At 42.5% G+C, this 16,150-nt stretch overlaps 1 long non-coding RNA gene across 3 annotated transcripts in view; it reads right to left on the reverse strand.

Annotated features, from left to right (window-relative positions):
* Positions 1 to 16,150, reverse strand: part of LOC120397602 — a 112,868-nt gene that overhangs the window by 7,316 nt on the left and 89,402 nt on the right. For 2 of the 3 annotated variants that reach the window (XR_005593888.1, XR_005593889.1), the window contains 5 exons: positions 7,076 to 7,137; positions 6,050 to 6,165; positions 5,106 to 5,232; positions 3,030 to 3,142; positions 2,225 to 2,302 (listed from right to left, as the gene is read on the reverse strand). This is a non-coding gene — a long non-coding RNA (uncharacterized LOC120397602). Of the gene's footprint in view, positions 1 to 2,224; positions 2,303 to 3,029; positions 3,143 to 5,105; positions 5,233 to 6,049; positions 6,166 to 7,075; positions 7,138 to 8,214; positions 8,460 to 16,150 lie in introns of all 3 variants that reach the window. The other variant, XR_005593887.1, reaches the window with a different exon arrangement.

The following is a 16,150-nucleotide window of genomic DNA, read 5'->3' on the forward strand; positions in this document are numbered from 1 at the left end:
CCTATTACTGTGGTTTCAAGCAGGGATAAATCTCATCTAGTGGCTTTACCTATCTACACTGATAGCTAACCTCCTCCCCCCACACAACTACTCAGTGTAGAAAAAACCTATTTCACAAAAATATTTGAGCTGCTTAGTTTATGCCTAATGTCTCACTCCCCACCCCCTTGGCCTATAGTAATACTAGCTCTGCAATACAGTCACACAACTTTTATAGGGAAAAATGATTCTCAGTGTAGAGTCTGACTGTTTCACACCCATTTAATCTCTAATGCTTTTTTTGTCTCATGCTCACTGCGAAGTGATTTTCTTGGGGGTCGAGGGGCTTATCTAGACGCGTTTGCATGATTCTCATTGTGATTTGTTTGCACTTTAGACATGTTTGTGCCATTATAAATTTGCATTATGTATTTATAATTTAATGATACTTAAGGGGGTTTTGGTTTGGTTTTTTTGGCCGATTACTGGAATAAACAGTGAGCATATCTGGTATATGTCATTATTTATTGTTAAATTACATTTTTAAAGCTCCATGTGTTCATATAAAAGGTTATTTGAAACATATCATGGTAATGAGAGATGCAAGTTATTTTCTTTGCTTATTTTTATAATTAAAGATGCATAACTTAATATGAGGCCTATGGTGGATTCCTTCTGAGACAAAATAAAATGTTAAATTTAGTCTTTTTCTAGTGTCTGATTTTTCACTAAACCTTCACTGTTCAGAAAGACAAAGCTTTCTAAGATACTGGGTACACAAGCTCCCACCACTGAGGAGTTTACAGTCTGTCTGCTACTGCTGTGGATGGCAAGTCCCCTATTTTGCTTCAACCCGTTTAAGATCTGGGCCCTGAGCAATGCAACAAAACATGGTTTTGTATTTCAGTCCTTGTCTTCCTGTCATCATGGTGACACCTTACCATGCCCAGCTACTCAGAGGCACTAATGGCACAGTGGCATTTGAATCAGACCTTAAGTCTGAGACCGCTAGGAGGAAAGCAGGGTTCTTGCCTTGGTTGCTCCACTAGCTTGTTCCTACTATAAAATGAAAGAAAATATAGCTGCACCTCAAGTCATGGGGTTCGAGCTGTAAACCCCGAAAGTGTTAGGGGAGAATATCCCATGACTTCACACTAGTATTATTTAACTGAGGGGCTGGGATAGCATTGGCTGTAGGAACACAGACAGGGGTCTGTCTACACTGCAGCTGGAGGTAGACTTACACACGAGCTCTGATTAAGCTAGCTCACTAAAATGGTTAGTATAGCAGTAGAGACAAGCTGCCTGAATATAACCCCAGCTACGTCGCTGGGGGTCTAACCTGCCACCATGCTCGCTCAAAGCTCACATACTTATCCATGGGCTGGAAATCCCCCAGCTGCCATGTGGATTTGACACCCAGGGTACCTTTCTCTAACAAACATGATATAGAGAACATACTGCCCAATTTTAAGGCCTATTTAGTTTAATCTTTTCTTAGCACCGCAAGTGCTACAGCAGCACCACTATGCCCCTGTAGCAGACACGTACATACCACAGCAACAAAAGGGCTTTTTCCAGCAGTGTGGTAAATCCACTGCTTCAAGAGGCAGTAGCTAGATTGATGGAAGAATTCTTCAGTCCATCAACCTAATGGTAGCTACAGTGGAGCTTAAATTGGCTTAACTACATCTCTCAGGTGGACCTAGCTGTGTGAAGAAAATCACTCTTAAGTTTTAGGTGTAGCCCAGGCTTTAGTTCCTGCTAGTTACTTTCAGCCCATGTTCTATCTCAGCACTCATAGGGTCCTCCTCCCCCTAGTAGCTAGGCAACCTCAGGTCACTAACGGATTTTATCTTCACAACACCTCTGAGGTAGAGCAGTGCTCTCAGCCCCATTTTTACAGATCAGGAACTGAGGCACAAGGTACAGGTGAGCTTCTACAGCCCATGCTGCTGTGACTTCGCTGCCATTGGTATAGGAGCCAACCTAGACTACAACTAGCTGTGGCATGGATACAGGTGCTGCAACTACAGTGTAGACATACCTCTGGGCCTTGCCCAAGTCACTCTATGGATGAGCTAGAAATTTGCCCCAGGTCTCCTGGATTGCAGTCCAATGCCATAGCCAAGGGATTCAATACATTTTAAAGGATGGTCTAGTGGCCAAGTGTTTCATATCACCTCGAGAGAGTAGTCCACAGAGAATAAGCACCTACTGTACTGCCCCTTACAGTAACTCTTACCTCATAAGGTAGAAGCCTGTGCGCTGGATGCTGAAAGTCACAGGTTCAAATCCCGCGGTTCACAGGAGACTCTTGAAGCTTTAATAAAGGGAGCAGGTGACAGAGCAGAATCATTAGTAAAATGAAGGTAAAAGCACTTTTTAGAGACCATCTTTATAATAAATAGCTCTGCAGGGAGAAGAATTTTTATTTTAATTTACAGGCTTCCTCCATCTCATGTAGCTCCAAACACAGAACTCTTATCTACACATAGTCCAGGATCTCTCTCTAACTTTCCATGAAAGATCACAAAAATGATGATAGTCTTTATGGGGAAAGGAGAAGGGATTAAAGGAGACTTTGTTCACATTCACCATTACAAAAGATTGACCAACCTCTTTCCAATAATCTCTTTTTTTACTGCCCTATAATATTAGAACAAGAGGTGACTCAATCAAAGAAGAAAATGTATTTGAGTTGATTGAGAAAGGGAGAAATGATTTCATGAGCAATTTTGAAGTTGTTTCCATTTTTCAGGGTTCAAAATAGACACATTTTCAATTTTTAACTGACCGAAAACCACGTTTTTAAATAAAAGCAGGCTCAAAACAAAATGAACCATTTCATTTGACGTTCAATGAATTTTTTTCAGCATGCCCAGAAAAAAAAACCTGTTATTCTCACAGCTCTAGTTATGACTATTATTAACTTTTGTTGCCTGTTGCAATACAAGTTGAATCAATGACACTAAGGAAATCAGTGCGCTATTGGTCTGCTTTCTACTGATGACTGATTCATAGGCTGTTTCCACTGCCAGTGATCTTACCTCAGCTATGCCTGCTGTCACACCACTGTGAGGAAAACGAGGCATTCATTTGAAGGCTTTTATGCAAGCTATCCAAATGCCGAGTTGGTGACCCAGGTCCTCAGAGGAGCCCTCTTGTATCGTACAGAAATAAAAAAATATGCAGTTTGAAAGGCAATAAATATTGGCAGCAGGAGTTTTCACTGTACCATGTGTAACTTAAAAAAAAAAAAAAAAAAGTCTGTTTGGGATTTTTCCCTTTAAGCAGTTTCCATTGTCTCTTTGCTCTCAAGGCTGCAAGCATCTAAGCAATGCTTCCACTAGGCAGGAGGTTAGTACTTCAGCTAATTCTTCTTCTGCTTCCCCTTTTCAAGAATCAATGCATTTTTACTACCAGGAGTAACAGCACAGTGCCATTGATACGGATTGGGCTAATATCTGTTATTGTTAGCCAAGTGTACAATTGTTCACACTATCTGAACACAGAGTCACCTCTGAAGCTAATGTGATAAGTTTTTATATATCATTCCTGGGATCAAAATGTAAAATCCATCATGGGGACAATTGATTCAAAATGCTACTAACATTACTTGAGATATTTAGATATTGAATATGTTAGCTTAAAGAGAGCATGTATATATTCATCTGACATGCAGTAGATCTTCAGATAGAAAACAACGCCATCTAACATTTACATCAAATTTTTCATCCTGGAGGATCCCAAAGTGACAGAAAGATACTTACACCTGCAAGGGAAGGAGAATAATCTATACCAGTATAAAGGGACCTTTAACTGTGTCCTCACTAGGGATTTGTACTGTCGTAACTAGAGCTGGGGAAAACTGATCCACTGAAAAATTTCCAATCATCAGAAAATGCTGATTTGACAAAATCAAAACATTTGGTGGGAATGTACCAATTTCATCCAAATTTTTTATTAAAAAACTATCAGAACACTCTTTCGACTTTATCATTTCAATTGTTACATATTTTATAGTAGTCAAAATGAAACATTTCAACCTTATTGAAACAAAGAGTTTCAATACAGTCACTTCAATATTTCCCAAATGAATTATGAATTGTTCTGGAAATTTCTTTTAGCTGGAAATTTTGAAATGTCAGAATTTCTTGTGAAATGGAAACTCAGTTTTAACCAGCTCTAGTTATATTACAGTAAAAAAAAAAAAAATCACAGCTCTAACTGCAGTAGTGATATCAGTACAAAACTATGCACAAATTAGGTTTTAGAAGAGTAAATCACCTCTAAATGATGAATGTGGGTTGCAGTCAAATCACCATTATCATCTTAAAATGGAACAAACAAAACAAAGGATAATTTGATTTGGCTTGGGACCAAAGGACATGATTGACTGACTGATATTGTCTTTACTTTTTTTTAAAGCTTCGTTATATAACCGGGGGAAATCATCTCAATTTTTCCTGGCCCTCACCCTTCCGGCTTTCTTTATAGTTATGAGGAGAGGAAAAAAAAAAAAGAAACCTTTGGCACGTAAAATGACTTTGTATAAAAATGTCTGGGTGTGAAGTTTGGGAACTCACTTCACTTCCTAACTCTGGGACTTTTCTGCCTTTCTTAAGAGGCTGCCTTCTATGTTAATGTATGTTGTCTCTGTCACCATCTTTCAGCAAGTGTGACTTAGAATTTAAAAAAAAAAATCAAAAAAACTCAAGTAGGATGATGAAATATAATGCAGGGTTCAAACTGTAATTTAATCTCTAGTGCCCCTTCCCATGACACAAGCAACTTGCTTAAATGAAAAGGCAGAAAAGAATTAAATGGATAAAGAGAAGGATGTTTCAATGTAAGTGTAGAATATATGCCCAAGATTTATGACAAATGATTGCGGGGGCTCAGCTTGAAATGACTTAAAGGGGCCTGATATCCAGTGGGTGGATGTTTAGCACTTCCTGAAAATCAGACCTCTTAAGGTGGTGTATGTCTGGCACCCAAAAGCACTAGTTATTTATTCAAATCTTGGACTTATATGCAAGTAAGAGTCGCAAGTGCAGCTACGTCAGCAAGGATATGATGACAAGGGCTAGAAATCCACATCTTTCAGGGCATAAGAAAATCACCTGCTAGGATCCTGAAGCAATACCCCAATTTCACAATCATGGGAGGGCAGGATTCACCTTCTGTTGGAACATCTGGCTGCTTCTGGTGACAAGAAGAGAGGGAAGCCTGGTCTGTCCCAGTATGTTCCTAAAAATGCCAACAGTGAAGTCAAAATAACGAACGCAAACCGGATTCAAATCACCATGCACTAAAATGAGGGGTACCCTATTGCAGATATTACATGAGCTGTAAAAGCAGCAAAGAGTCCTCTGGCACCTTATAGACTAACAGACGTATTGGAGCATGAGCTTTCGTGGGTGAAAAGCATCCGACGAAGTGGGTATTCATCCACGAAAGCTCATGCTCCAATACATCTGTTAGTCTATAAGGTGCCACAGGACTCTTTGCTGCTTTTACAGATCCAGACTAACACGTCTACCCCTTTGATACTTTACATGAGCTGTAGAAACCTGCAGTGCACCTTAGTCCCAAACAGAACAACATCTGGAAGGGTCATGCTCACTCGGATGTTTGGGTCCTACGGAAGGACAAGGTAGGATTGCAAGTAATCTGTTGAGCCGTAGGCCACCCTAAAGCTGTTTCTCCTGAAATCAGTGGAAGTACTGGATGAGCAAGGACTTCAGATTGGGCTCAACGTTTTTAGCAAGGTGGGGCATGCGATGGCAATGGTTCAATTTCACTCAGGCCATTGCAAATGTGGTCAAACGTCGTCCCTTTTAACAAAGTACAAATTTTACAAAAATAAGCAATGCCGCCATTATCACCAGAAGCCAATATAATTTAGCAGTGGAGCAGTTTCACCCTTTCGACCTCAATGCTCACAACAGAGGGTCTGGAATTTTGAAAGGAAGCTATGGGAATTGGGCATCTCTTTTGAAAATCTCAGCCAGAAGCTATAAAGAACCTCACACAGTTTTAGTCCTTGGTTATAATACTTACTTACCTCGATCAGAGGCTCAGAGTAATTGATGCTTGCCAGGCACTTTAAGATGCTGAGATGAAAAGCACAGCAGAAACGTGCAGCATTTTCCTACCCATAGCTGGAAAAGTTAATGAAACCTATACAAATACACAGGCGGATATAATTGTTCATATGTACACATGGGATTTTTCTCTTATTTCTTTATTTGAGGATGAAATGCCATGGTAGTTTCAAAAGTAAGGAGGGGACAGAGGAATTTGGTGCAGGAGAGAACATCTACAACAAAAGTGATAACAGCAAGAAAGACTTGAGGGTCAGAGGAGGGCAGTTCTGCGGTAGTTGGCTGACTCAATCCAATCAGACCTACTTTTCATTCCAATCTTGGCCCCTGAGCACATGCCCAGGAGTTGGATGGGGAGTTCTTCTGGGGTTATAGAACAAAGCTATTGAGCTACTTTGTGGCTGATACTCCAATCTCAGGGGAATGCCCTCTGCAGAGGGGTACTGGCCAGGATGGCAGATACACCTGCTCTACCCCCAAATTCCCTCTCTGTGGCAGCATGCAAGGAGACCCCATAGAACTGGGCTGCATGAGCTCCCCAAAACTGGCCTCATTCTGAAGCAAGAAGACCCTCTACAGCCAAGGAGAGTCAGGATTTGCCCTATACCAAAGCATTGTTAACTTTGCCTTTCTATACCGCTGTGTATGTCCCAAAGCTGTGTACATACATTAGCAAGTTATACAGCCAACCCCGCCCCCATCAGTGATGTAGGTAACTGTTACACTCATGATATATCTGGGGAAACTGAGGCATGGGGAGATTAAGCAACTTGCCCAAAAGCCTGTGGCAGGACCAGGACCAGAACCCAGTTCTCCCCATGCAAAATCCCATATTTTAATTGCTAGACGACGCTCCCTCTTCTGCCTTTATAATGAAGGAGAATGAAAACCAGAAATTGTTTCAATGCCTTGCAGTGTACAATCTGACTTCTACTTTCTTTCTCCCACCCTTTGCCTGTTTACGCTTCAGAGCAAGAACTACTTACTGTTTGTGTGTACAGCACCTTGCACCAAGGGGTCCTGATGTAGATCCCAGATCTAGGCACTCCTGTAATCAAAAAATAAAACCTGATTATACTGAACCTCTGTTTATAGGGCAAACTGTCCGGAGAAAAATATATCCACAGTATTTTCTCTCTGCTATTTCCTGGGGTGAAAATTCCAGGTGTGTCCTTTGAGTTTTGCTCAGGGTTATTTTTGTGTCTCAAGGGTTGGAGCATTTTGCTATGAAAACAAATCATTATTCTTTTCTCGATACATTGTTTTGATTGGAGTAATCAACCAACCTCCATAAAATCATCAAAGATTTGCTGCCAATCACACTGAAATCCTAGCACAATTGTACTCTCAGCTGGGGAATTTATACAGTACGAACAAGCAGAAAAGGGGATTTATTCCAATTATTTAAGGGTTTTTTTACTGCACTGATAATTAATCCTGATAGAAAAATATTTTAAATCCTCTCGAAATAACTAAGTGCTGGTATGGTTAACTGTTTCATACCTGTTTTTCCGGATTACTTCTGTTTTTCAGCTACAAATATGTATTGAGATGAACTGCCTTCTATATGTTGTTATTACTAATCTTTTGTATCATTTAATGCCTAGAGACTCCAATCCAGGATCAGGGTCCCATTGTATGCCATACAAACAGGGCATTACACAATCCCTGCACCAAAATGCTTATATACTTAATAGACATGAAAATATACAAGCAAGAGGATGACCAACTAGCTGGGTGGTTGTTGTTGTGTTGGGGTGTTCCCCCCCCCCCTCCCAAAACTACTGAATTAGAAAACAGTTTCAATTACTCCTGTGTGAATTTTACTCTTACTGAATTTTGTTCAACTATCAGGCAAGATAGAGGAACACCGTGTTTTATATCCAGACCATGAAGGATACATTCCTGCCAGGGGTAAATCTTTCCTTCCTCTGGGTAAAGCCACCATCTCAGGAAAAGACAAGGCCAACAATTACTTTATAACAGACTGCCAGAGCTGAATGGGTTGCCTTAAGACAATCAGAAAGTCCCCCAAGTAACGCAGAAAAACACAATGACAACATAGGTGGAGCAATGAGTACAAAGAGTCACAAAGACGCAAGAGCAGCTTCCTCCCCGTCACTACCTTGGGACTGGAGAAGCAAACTCTGCACAAGATGTGTTGATGAGTCAGTCACAACCCACACTTTCTGACATGGCATGGTTAAGGTTTGATTGATGTTATTCAATAAGACAGATGTCTTATCGCTGTATCACAGGAAGGTACTTCAGGCAGATCCACCCATGAGACCTCAGGGGAAGACACTTGCTTCTGAGCTGTATTCTCAGGTCAAGGAGCAAACTTCCCTTAATGACGGGGAGTGGTACATTCTGTAAGACGAAAGAACAGAAGGACAATATTGGTTTTCCCTCTTTGCTTCAGCAAGGACTTTTGCACAGCTCCCAGCATTGTGAAGCTTTTTTATAATATAGTAACATAATATTACTCAATTATATTGAGGACCAGAGACACATTGAATTTTTTAGGGGAGACCAAGACTGAATTTTAGCCCTCCTGTTATAAGATTTATTACAGGATGGATTAGAGAAGAGATCCAAACTTTTAACTCAAAACCTACATGAGATGGGACCTCTGGATCCTAAGCGTTCTGAACTTTGGGCAAGTACAGATCTAGGCTAAGATTTTCCCAAGTGACTAGTGATACTGATTGCCTCCATTCTGGAGTGCCCAACCTGAAATAATTAAAGGAGACAGACTTTCAGAGGGTGGATGCTCAGTGCTTTCTCTTTTTGGAAATCCAAAGGCATGAGGCGCACAAAATCACTAGTCATTTGGGAAAATCTTAGCACCAATCCTATGTCTACCGTAGTCAACACAAGCCACACCTAATATCACAGCCCCTCTTACTTATGTGGTAACTATCACTTCTTTGCAACTGTTGATGCAATTGCCTTCAACTGACACTCAATACACTCCCAAGTCCAACGCAAGGCCTTGATTAGAATCAATAAAGCCTTGCACAGCTTGGAACCTGGCTAATCTTTGAGATGTCAACAACTATGTCTTGTTACCGGTCACCTGAGTTTAAAAAAGAAGAAACAGGGTGCAGAAAACTCGGAATCCTCAGTAAAAGTCTCTGTGCTCTGGAATCCAATCTTTTGTCAAGCTGAACCATGGCTATGGAGCAAGGAGCACATATTTATTCAGTATTTCTGCTGATTAGGTTCAGTAACTGAGCAGGTGTTCAGACAGGACAGTGATAGCAGAGAATTGCGTTTTGTAAGCAGCTGTTAGCAATAGATTTGTTATTCTTTGTAAACACCCCCAGATATTGACACAATGGTCATGATATGAATGTATAAATAACCCTGATGCCTTTCCAAATGACATGCATACACTTACATGGTGGCCTGTTGTGATACTTTGTCCTGGATACTTCTGATGCATACTGCGGTTCCTTATGGAGATAGTAGATATTGTTCTCATGCAGTGATTTATTTCTCACGCAGTGATACATTTCTCATGCTGAGTAAATAATGAGCTGTTCTCATAGCCCTGAACTGCCTTTAATCATGTACACATTTCTCATTGCAACAAGATAACAGCAGTATCTTATTGCCTTCCTCCCCAGCTGAAATCCTGGGAGATATTCCAGCCCACAAGAAGTCAGTCTCACCTCTGGTAAGAATCCATTGAATTTACACCAACAATGGATTTGGTCCAAGGAATTTATGAGAGGCAAACTTTGCATAGCACCCTTCCACCGCTACTCTGGCTGTGGCATTCCAGGCATTTTATGCAGCCAGAATCTGGCCTTAGTGTTGAGGAAGGCCCATTTGAAACAGAAACAGCCACCGTAGGGCCAAATCCTCTGCTGGTGTAAATCAACATTGCTCCAGTGGGTTCCATGGAGCTACCTTCATTTACACTGGCTGAGAATCTGCCCTTCACCAACATCTTCCTTCTCTGGGCAGCTCATCTCCACTTTGTTTATTATAATTAGTGAGCTGATGCCTGTAACTTTTGGTTCTGCTGTCTTGTCTTCTTCCCCCTCCCAGCATCCAGACCTCCAACAACAGATGCTCTGAGCATATTCAACTTCTGGGAACTTCCAAATAATATATTCAAACGTGCCCAATAAATGCCCCCAACAGGGAGAGAGACCAGAGAAATTAAATAATGAGCTTGTAAAACACCCAAGCCTTCCTTGCACCTTTTGGTTTAATTGGTTACAGTCTATAAAATAAATTGAGGCTGTAAAATGTTTCATGTGCTCTTGAAAGTATAGCGTAGTCTAAGGGAGGCTGAGAGTCAGGACTCCATTCTCTGCCAGTGACTCAATGTGTGACCTTAAACAAACTACTCAGTCCCACTGGGCCTCAGTTTACCTCTCTGAAAACCAGGGGTATTATTTCCATACCTCACAGTGGAGATTGCAAGGCTTAGCAGAACGAATGGGAAGTGCTCTGAGAGCCACAGCTAGATGGTGTGGCAGAAAGGGTAAGTGTCACTGGAGTTTTTCTGGTGGTACCACTATGAAAAGAAACAGCACAACTTCTAACTAACTTACTTTTTTAACTAACTTAGGCCCAGATCCTCAAAAAGATATTTGGGCTCCTAACTTCCACTGAAATCAGTGGAAGCTAGGAGCCTAAATACTTTAAGGATCTGGATCTTACTTAGAGCTTGTTGACATGGGGACACACAAGAAAATTAATCTGAATTAAATAAAGATCTGAATTTTAATGTATGTTATTTAAACTGCATTAATCCTCTACATGGACACACTTGTTCAGAATTGAAGTGGCTTTAATCTGATTTTGCTTAATTCCCTTCCAAAGTGAATTAAACTAAATCAAATTAAGGCCACTTTAATTCTGAAAAGAGCAACCAAACAGGGATTTAATGTGGTTTAACTAACCCACTTTAAATGTGCATCTTCATTTAATTCAGATTAACTTTCCTAAGCATCCCTGTGTAGACGAGCCCTTACTACCAATGGTCAGATGTGGTCTGAGCCAGCCAAATCAATGGTTTATTAAAACATCCCAGCGAAGAAACGATACAACTGAAGATGAAGAAGAGGTGCTAGCTTTTTTATTGAAAAACCTTATCGCTCACCCCATGGAGATGGAGGGAGCCTGGGAATTCATTACACTGCATCAGTGCAAAGATTTCTCCTGGCAGCTCAAGGACTGCCAGGAAATGATTAAGAAAGCAGAGGAAATTAAAGTAAGTCAGAAAGAGTTTTGATCCCACTCACATTTCTCCCCCCCCCCCAACCCCACCCCCTTTGACGTGGGAGAAGAGAATTGCTCAGAGCCCAGCTCAATGTCAAAGGGCAACACCTTAGAGCAAGAAATATACTGGATGCCAAATGGAAGCCTAGTCCATCTTCCAAACCAAGCTTCTTGTTTGCTTACGTTGTTAAGTATCTCAAGATAGGAGCCATCACCTTGTTATCAGCAGCCAGCTGTCAACGCCTAACGAATACGGATGCAGCACCCTGACATTTTCATACTTTAATAACATCAAGAAACCAGTGAAGACTGGAGAAGCCAATGTATCCTCATACAGGATTTGTCTAATCATTTAAAGGCCAAATCCTGCAGTTACTCAAAGTCTTATTGAAGTCACTTGCAGTGGGTGGTTAGTGGGGAGGGTATGCCTGAATTATATATCGGAGAAGCAGCCGTGCCTAGTGGATAGTGCTCTCACTGGGGGTCAGGAGACTCGGGTTCTATTCCCAGTGACCTACTGTGTGATCACTTCACCTCTGTCTCCCTTCACACCTTGTTTGTTTACAAAAGGGTCTCGGGGGTATGTCTACACCAATTAGAGGTGTGAGTGCAGCACCGACAGACACACCCAAGCTATCTTTGATCTAGCTAGCTCAAACAGCAGCAGCAGCAAAGCTGCAGCCACACAGGCTGTACAAGCCCACCCTGGACTTCAAGTACGTACTCAGCAGCTAGCCCATGCCGCCGGGGCTTCTGTGCTGCTGCTATCTGAGCTAGATCAAAGCTAGCTCAGGTCTGGCTCCATGTGCTGCAATCAGACTGCAGTGTAGACAGACCGTTAGACGGTGTGCAAAGTAAGAAAGAGTATGTCTATGTCTACACTGCAGCCAGTGCAGCTGTGCCACTGTAGTGCCACGGTATAGGCACTTCCTACATCGATGGAAGGGGGTTTTCCATCAGTGTAGCTAATTCACCTCTGTGAGAGAATTATTCCGTTGACCTAGCCACGTCTACACCAGGGATTGGGTCGAACTAACTACAGCACTCAGGGCATGACATTTTTCACAGCCCTGAGCACCGTAACTAGGTTGATCTAATTTTTAAGAGTTGGCCAGGCCGAGCACAGTGGAGCCTCTAGGTATGATTGTAGTATAAATAATAATAAACCTGAGACATTTTTCCTTGGCTTTCTGTTTGAGATACAGACTGCCTGTTTTACCACTTCTACTAAATAATAATCATAAAGGAATCTATAGCTCTGATACAGCACTTTTCACTGTCAATCTCAAAGCACTTTACAAAGGCAGGCAAATATCATTGCCTCTCTGAGCTCACAATCTAAATAGACAAGACATACAAAATACTGTTGTCTTCATTTTACAGGTGAGGAAATCAAGGCACAGGGCGATTAGAGGTTTTGCTTGAAGCCACTTAAGTCAGCAGCAGAACTGAGACCAGAAGGTCTGCCAAATCCTAGCCCAGCGCCCCTCCATGGGCCCACGCTACAGTATAGCGGCAACTAGCAAGCCTGAATGAGCAATTCTCTTCAGACTCCATTCCTGAGGTGAGAGGATAGCCACGATAACCCCTCACTGGACCCACTGCAAATTCCCCTACGCATATCTTGGACCTTGATTAATGCAAATTTCTCCTCTTTGGCGCAGCTCTGTCCTAAATGCAGTCACTGAAATCATCCTTCGTATCACGTCTGCCTGCCTCCCACTTTGAACCCCTCCACCAGCTTTCCATGTCTTACAGCAGCAAACCCAAGCCTGTAAGATGTCCCCTTTCCTGCGTCTCTCCTCCCATCCCCTTTGGCTCTTTTCCCACTCTTTAGGTGTAGCACTGTGGAAGCTGTGTTGGCGGAGGGGTTATCCTCTACATGAGGGGTTAAGTCGGTATAAAGACATCACTCAGGAGTGTGGACTTTTCACACCCCTGAGTGACATAGTTATACTGATATAGTCTCTCATTTAGACCAGACCTCAGCCTGATATCGGCTGCCTGGAATACACACTCCTTCATCTCAGTCACCGAGCACCTCTTTCTCCTCCTTCCAAAATCCCTTCTTCAAAAGTCACCACTCTCACTGATCTGTCCCCTCCTTCCCTCCTCCTAAGCGATCTCCATCCCTCTTGTGAACTCTTCTCCTCTGCTGAGCCTTGTGTGACTTCTCTAACCTGTAAGCTCCTAGGGGCCAGGGACAGGAAGCTAAGTCTTGTCTGAGCTGAGAAAAGGGTGGTTAATCTTTGTTTGTTTCTTTGCTTGCTTGAGTTCTACTCCTGCCAGCTTTTCTATTTTTGTTTTGCCGGCTCCCGAACGTGGGGTTTTCAGCAAGACGTGGTAATGACGTTATACCACACGTAAGGCTGTTATTTGCAGTACCTGGGCAGAATCGGGTGGATATGAGGAAAGACTCCACTTGCGTCTGTTTTCTAGACAAAAGAGCTTCAGATAAACAGCCAAACATGAACCACCCGGAGGTTTGCCCACTGCTCTAACCCCTTTCTCCTACAGCCCTATCCTGTGAGATGCAGAGAGCACTCAGTGACCATCAGTTTCCAGCACTGTATTATTCTAATTTGCATTAGTCTAGATTGAGGCCCCGTTGTGCTAAGCATTACACTCAAAGAGCTTCTGATCCAAACAGACAAGACAAAAAGTGGGAGAAAGGAAACCTCATTTTACAGGTGGGAATGAGGCAAAAAGGATATGGGGCCAGAGTTTCAAAGGGCCTCAGCATGCTGTGAGCTTTTGAAAATCTGGCCATGAGAGTCACAACATGAGCTGCTGGGCACAACTGAAAATCAGAGCCTTGTTTAGGCACCTGTATGGGAGCTGAGCTCTTTTGAAAACTTGGCCCCCAGTTGTGGATGCTGAGGACTTGGGAGACTAGCCCCAAACTTCCGCAAATCTGACAGCGAGTGACTTGCCCAAGGTCACCCAGGGAGTCTGTGTCAGAGCTGAGAACTGAACCCAGATCTCCCAGGCCACAAAGACACCCTTCTCACTCTTGCACACACAGCCCTTTACAGCTGAGGGGAGAATGGACAACAAAAAGCTTGATTTCTGCAAATCCATCTGAAGAGCAAGTTGGATCTATTATTTTCTTTCCCTTTTTTCCCCTTCCTCCTTCGGGGAGGCACCATTGTGTTTTCAGCTGTTTGGGCCCAGATCTGAAGCCTGCATAGTGACTGACATCACCCATTTGCACTACATCCCCATTTGTGCTGGCAGCTCTCTAAAGATAGATCAGAGGGAAGATTAGCATCCCAAGCAGTATTAATAGGAGGCAGCTGCTCTTTAAAGAGACTTTTAATAATGTAAAGAAACTTAGTCATATTTTTAAAAGAATTCTAAATTAACCAGGCTACCCCCTCTCCTGCACACACACTTCTGTTCTCTCTTGGCTGCTAAGGCCACGTTTGGGTTACTTCTTGCTGCTTGCTCAAACAAGTGATGCATCAGCCCCTGATTGGCTGGATAACATCAGTTCCATTGCTGATGTCAGACTTTGGCCCAAAGGAACGGGAGTCTTATGATTGAAATGGGAGCTTTGTACTCGGGGAAGCTGGCAGTATGCACTTTAACTACTTCGCTGCCAAAGCATGGCATGCCCAGATCTTCCCAAATATAGGAGCAGACTCTATTTACACTGGAAGCTATTTGAGGCAGGGACCTCTGCCTTTCTAATGTCTGTAAAGTGCACCCAGCCCATTCTTAGAAAGAATGCATCAGATTTATGAAGACAGCACCCTATAAAGTAGGGTATGTTCTTTGTCACAGTGACTAGAGCAAATTCCTCCCTGGCCAAGAGAGGCATTAGTGAGGGGACCAACTGCTACTTCCGAAAGAGAACTGAGCAGACCACAATGATGGATTATTTAATTATTAGAAATGGCAGACTGCCACGGAAGCCTTGTGATAAAGAATTTGGGGATTACTAAGACAGTCCTCAGAAGGATCCAAAACTCTTTGTGGGACCAAGAGAAACAAAGTCCCGACACAGTCAGTCAGACTCAGTCAAGGACTTCTGATTTCACAGAATCATGGACAAAACCCCTTGTGTAAAACCCTCTGGCAGAAGCACAGAGTTAGAGACAAGAAAACCCAATAGGCGAAGTCCATACTGACCAAACCAAAACCCCAGCTTTGGGGAAGGATGGTCTTGTAGTTAAAGCCCTGGGCTGAGGCTCAGGAGATCTATGTTCAATTTCCAGCTCTTGTGTGACCTTGGGCAAGTCACTTAACATCTCCTTGCCTCAGCTTCCTAACTGTAAAATGGAGATACTACTACTACCACCTTTCTCCCACCTTTTAACTCATCTGCCATTGTAAGATCTTCAGGGCAGAGAGTCTCCTATTACATGCCTGGACAGCACCTGGTACATGGGAGGCACTGTTCTCATTTGAGGCTCCAGGTGAAACTGTACAATACACAGATAATAATAGGGAGCACGCCCTGAACTTTGGAAAAGTTTGGGGCCAGATTCAGTTCACATTTTGCAACTTGGGACCATCTCTGCTTTGTATTTCTGTTGGATTTTCAATAGTTATTTTAACACCACACAGAGAGGGCCAAAACAACATGAAATCTGGGTCTTTTCTTTTATGGTGGAAAGACCAGACCTTCAACTATTTCGGCTGAATAAATGGCTCCCTAGCGCAATAAAACCACAAAAATGCAAATATAAATCTTGTGAAATTCAGACTTACTCACATCTGTGGACCTATTTGCATAGTACTAATCAGGAGGTCTGGACACGATACAGTTACCTACTGGGATGTGGGAAGCTGCTGGGTTTAATGGAACTAATCCA

Source organism: Mauremys reevesii, linkage group 2 (assembly GCF_016161935.1).
Source record: "Mauremys reevesii isolate NIE-2019 linkage group 2, ASM1616193v1, whole genome shotgun sequence".
Classification (NCBI taxonomy): Eukaryota; Metazoa; Chordata; order Testudines; family Geoemydidae; genus Mauremys; species Mauremys reevesii.